Raw genomic sequence first — 6000 nt, 5'->3', positions numbered from 1 at the left:
GGCTGTGTCTGTTAGTGGAGCTCCAGTTGCCTGAACCAGGGACTGCTCTGAGCACCTGGGTCAATGTATACTCACAGATTCAGTTTAATGATAAGGACTGGAAGCTAGATTGCAGAAAGTTGAGAAGGAAACATGAGGAAAGGAAGTGGACGCATTTATTGTAGATTGCATTCTTAAGGAATTTAGCCACAAAAGGGAGAAGACAAAAGCTAGCAGGGATAGATGGACCAAGTGAGGATTGTTTGAGGATAAGGGAAACAAAGGCTTGTTTTTAGGCATCAGGAAAGCAGCCAATAGACAGGAAGAAATTGAAGATAAATGAGAGAGTGGCAATGATAAAAAGGGCAATCTCCTGGAGAAGATGTGATGGAATGGGAACATTTATATGTGTAGAAAGGTTTACCTTGGCAAAAAAGAAGGGGTTCTTCTTTGTGAGAGATAATGGAAGAAGGCATCTGGGTAATATGAGACAAGGAGGAGTGGAGAAGATGGAGCTCTCAGTAAATGGCTTCATTTTTTCCAGTAAAATATGAGACAAAGTTTTTAGTTAAGAAGTGGGGTGCAAGGGAGCCAGGGGAGATTTGAGAAATTCATTGTGTTACTTTCAAAATCTGTCCAGTTCATCCCTTTCCTTCTAACCTTCCTACTGTTTGCTTCTGTACATTAGAAAAAGTTCAAATCATCCTCTTTCTTTGCTTTTTTCTTTTTTGATAATACTATTACTAAACCCCTTTTCCCACTCATTTATCCTCTTATAAAAAAAGAGAAAAACTAAAACTCTTTTTAAACAAATATGCACAATCATACAAAAACAAATCCAAACAATGGCCATGACAAAAAGAAAAAAATGCATATCTCATTCTGCACCTTGAGTCCATTACTTCTCTACCAGGAAGTGAGTAGCATGCTTTATTACCAGTCCTCTAGAGTCAGAGTTGTCTATTTTATTATTTAAAATTTTTAAATCTTTTAATTTTTTTATTTACAACATTGTTATTTTAGAAATTGTTCTGGTTCTGCTCACTTTTACTCTGCATCAGTTCATAAAAATCTTCCCAGATTTTTCTGAAAACTATCCCTTTCCTTATTTCTTACAGAATAATAATATGCCATTACTACATTCATAGAGCAGAATTTGTTCAGTCATTCCCCAATTGATGAGCATCTCCTTGGCTTCTAGTTCTTTGCTGCTTCAAAAAGAATTGCAATAATTTTTAAACATATATATGTATATACATACACATGTTTGTCTTTTCTCTCTTTCTATGGTCTTTTTCATGTACAGGTCTAATAGTGTTATTGTTGGGTCAAAGGATATGCACACTTTAGTGACTTTTTAAATATAGTTCCAAATTGCTTTCTACAATGACTGGATCAATTCATAGCTTTATCTATAGTATATTAGTATTTCTGCCTTCCTTTAGTCTCCAAGAATTGTAACTTTTCATTTTTGTCATCTTTCTTAATTTGGTGGGCATGACAAACTTAGAATTATCTTAATCTGTATTTTTCTCATTATTAATAATTTAGAACATTTTTCACATAGCTGGTGATTGCTTGAATTTGTTCCTTTGAGAATTGCTTTTTCATATCCTTTGACCATTTATCTACTGGGGAATGCCTCTTCTTATATATTTGAATAAATTCCTTGTACATTTTGAAAATGAGATCTTTATCAGAGAAACTTCCTGTACAGATTTTTTCTGAATTGTTTCCCTTCTAGTTTTAACTATATTGATTTGTGCAAAAAGTTTTTTTTATTTTATGCAATCAAAATTGTCCACTTTTTCCTTCTCAGATTTTCTCTATCCCTTATTTAGTGATGAATTCTTCCCTATCCATAGTTGTAAAGCATACTCCAGAATTCCTTTGAGTGTGATATGCCCCCCAAGTAATTTTTCTTCTTTTTTCAAGGAATTGACACTGTCTTTCTCTCCTCTTTAACTCTTGTCTTTACCTTAGGGGATTTCAACATCTACAATCATACTCTCTCAAATTCTCTAATATACCAATTACTCAGTTTCCTTCTGGCCCTGCAGGATTGCAGGGCCTGCTTCTTCACTCTACCTCAGTCATACATAGTCACATACTGTATCTCACTATTACCCGCAAGCATTCTACTTCCCTAATTTAAAACTTCTACTTCCCTAATTAGATACTGTGAAACTCTATTGAGTATAACCTATCATCCCATATATCCCTATGCTTCATTCCTCCTAAATCTATTCTCTGCCTTCATTATCTCAACCTTCAGGATTTTCTCAGACTATTTCCTGAATAGGCTCTAACTTTACTTTCATCCCTCTCTGATCTCAATCACATAATTAGTCAAGTTAATTCTATATTGTCTTTAACTCTTGGTTCCCTGGTCTTTTTACTTGTCATACCTTGACAAACCTTATATTACTCTCATCATCTGCCTCCTCATGTTGCTAAACAGAACTGGAAGAAGTCATACAACCATGATGATTAGGTATATTTTAAATTCATTCTATCTTATCTCAAATGGACTTTCACTGCAGCAAGGCAATCCTTTATTTCCTACTTGATTTTACCCTACCTTACTCCCCATAGAAACTATTCCAAGCCTCTCCTTTCCCCAAGTCTACTGTATTTCAAAGTTTAACCATTGCAGATATTATGCCATATTTTTTTTTTGCAAAAAAGTGGGGTGTGACCATTATGTTAAGCTTTTTGGGTTGGTTTATTTTTTTTAATTGTTCCAGTATTTCTTAAAAATCATTGCATCGCTGACAGATGAACTGTATAGTCAAGTTCATCTTGTGCTAGTGCAGGAAGATGCAAGTCTTATCATATCATGTGACTTACTCATGTCAGCTTCTCTCCCCTTGCATCTACAACTCTTCATTGGGTCAGATGACAATGCTGTTAGTACACAGTGCTCTAAACAAACCATGCAAGTCTGCTTTTGGAAATATATTGACAATGTGCATGCACTAAGAATCCTAGGCTCGCAATACACAAGAGATAAATGCATCTCCATATGCCATTGGTGAATACATTGCTGCTCTGTTTACCTTTTAAGTGGTGTGAGGAACAGAATTAAGCCATATGAAGATTATGCAAAGAAAGGTTATAAATCAATTTTTGGACTAAAAAAAAACACCACCACAGCATGCAATGATTATGCAGTGAGTACAACCCCACTCCCCCTTACTTTATTAAGAAAGAATCGATTTCTGTGCCTACCCTTTGACCCAGCAATACCACTTCTAAGTCTGTATCCCAAAGAGATCATAAAAATGGGAAAAAGATTCACACATAAAAAAACATTTATAGCAGCTCTTTTTATGGTGGCAAAGAATTGGAAATTGAGGGGATGCCCATCAATTGGGGAATGGTTAAACAAATTGTGGTATATGAATGTAATGTAATACTATTGTTCCATAAGAAATAATGAGTAAGTGGATTTCAGAAAAACCTGGAAAGACTTGTGTGAACTTATGCTGAGTGAAGTGAACAGAACCAAAAGAATATTGTACATAGTAACAGCAACATTGTGTGATGACCAGCTTTGATAGCCTTAGCTCTTTTCAGCAATGCAATGATTTAAAACAATTGCAAAGGACTCCTGATGTAAAATGCTATCCACATCCAGAGAAAGAATTATGGAGTCTGAATGCAGATCAAAGCATACTATTCTCTCTCTTATTTTTTTTTGTTTTCTTTCTTGCAGTTTTCCTTTTGGTTCTAATTCTTCTTTACAACATAACTAATGTGGAAATATGTTTAATAGGATTGTATATAAATATATAGCCTATATCAGATTGCATGCTGTCTTGGGGAGGGGAGAGGGGAAGAAAATATAAAACTCAAAATCTTATAAAAGTGAATAAATTAAAAGTTTATTTGCTGTGAGCTCCCTCTTAGTCCCTTCTCTTCATTTAAAAAAACCCGTTGACATAATCCCCTACTCTTTTCTCCTTTTCTTCAGACTTTGATGATTAAGTGACTCTTTTCCTAGCCAAGGCCCACCCTTCTACATGTGCTTTTTATTTCATCCCCTCCCACCTTCCTCAAGAGATTGAAAGCTCAACTATCCTTTCCCTCTCTAATCTTCAACTTCTCTTTTTTTCCTACTGGTTCTTTGTCCCTTGCCTTCAAATATGTACATGTTTTCCTAGTTCTTAAAAAGCCTTCACTACTCCTGATCATCTACCCAAACTATTTTTTTTAGATCTCTTTTCTTTTTATCAGTCAAACTACTATGGAAAAAAAACAACAACAACCATCTACACTAGCTTTGATACCTACACTTCTTCTCCTGTCATTTCCTCAACCCTTTGCATTCTGGCTTCTGACCTCATCACTCAACTGAAATTGCTCTCTCCAAAGTTACCAATTATATTTTCATTACCACATCCAAAAGTATTTTCTCAGTTCTCATTCTAATCAAACTTTTTGATGTATTTGACACCACTGACCACTCTCTCCTATATACGCTCTTCTCTGGATTTTTGTGACACTACTCTTCCCTGGCCTTCCATAGGTATCTAACCACATGGTCTCAGTCTTCTTGGAGACATCTAGGAAACACAATGGATAGAGTGCTGGGCTTAGAGTCAAGGACAACCTGGGTTCCAATCCAGGATCAGATAATTATTAGCTATGTGACCCTGAGCAAGTCACCTATATTGGTAATGATACAGCTGCTGTGGAGGTGTAAGACAAATAACACCAGCACACAGGAGGGCTGCTAGCACAGGTTCCTTGATCTGCTTTTCTAAAGGAAAGACAACTTCAAAGAGGTCAACAATCTTACTTTAATTAAACAATGCAGACAGGTAAGTAGGAAGATGTGAGTATCCAAGAAAGAATCCAATAGACAGGGCTCCAACTGTTTAAAGAGAGTAATAGATACCTAATCACCACAACAGGGAGCACCAACATCTGGCTTCACAAAGTGGGGTGGGGATTGGAGCACTCCTTAACAATGGCTACCCAGAGTCTTGTCTGATCAAATCACAAGGAAACATTCTTCCCATGAGTAAGTCCCAAAGTAAAATACCAACCTCCCAGGATATATAGTTTTCAACTAATAGGCTTAGAGTCAGAAGGCATTACAACCCACATGACTCAAGTGCCTAATTGGCCCAGTGCCAAAAGGTGTGAAAGCCATCCTGCAAGCAAGCCTCTTCCTCCCCTAAGGCAATATAAATCTTCCTGAATATATATAGCTTTTACCTGATGAACTCTATGTGACTCAGCATGGAATGTAACACAGCTGTGAAGTGGGCAGGAGTTTGAAGCAATAAGACATCTGTGATTGAAATACCTGTATACCTTTAGACTTGGAAACACGGTCCCTGTTCCAAGGGAAAAAAGGAACACGTGTGGTCACACTCTTATATTCCATTAACCCTACATCACATAACCTCTGTTTTAGTTTCCTCAGTTGAAAAATGGAGATAATATCAACCCTTACCTTGTAGAACTGTTGAGATCATATGGGATAATATTTGTAAAATCTACCATGATGCCTGGAATGTAGTAGGAGTTGTATAAATGCTTATTCCCTTCCCTCTTCCCTTGTTGTGAGACTCAATTGAGATAGTATTTTTAAAGTCCTTAGCATAGTACCTGGCATGTAGCAAGTGATATCTAAATGTTTATTCTCTTCCCCTTCCTTTTCTGAATTATTATCTCTATCACATCCTCTAACTATAGATGTTCTCCATGGTGTAATGGCAGGCCAAGAAGTACTTACACCTTGTTTGAGCCTCTTGTGATTTGACGGTGGGAGGAACTTGCTGGCAACAGGAAGGGTGGGACAGGAAGGAGAAGAGGAGCACAAGCTGGGACTGAGCAGAGCTGAGAAGGGGACACTTACGGTGGCTAACACTCTGTGTTGATTTGTGTTTGTGATACTTCGTATTTCTCAGACCTCATTTGTGGGTCTGGGTTGATTTCTATGCTAACGTTTGCGTTGACTTCTCAGACCTCATTTGTGGGTCTGGGTTGATTTCACTGGCAGAAAGT

Source organism: Petaurus breviceps, unplaced genomic scaffold, assembly GCF_028583685.1.
Source record: "Petaurus breviceps papuanus isolate PSGF00001 unplaced genomic scaffold, PetGlider_PUasm1.0 90842, whole genome shotgun sequence".
NCBI lineage: Eukaryota > Metazoa > Chordata > Mammalia > Diprotodontia > Petauridae > Petaurus > Petaurus breviceps.
Note: the sequence above shows the minus strand (reverse complement) of the source record.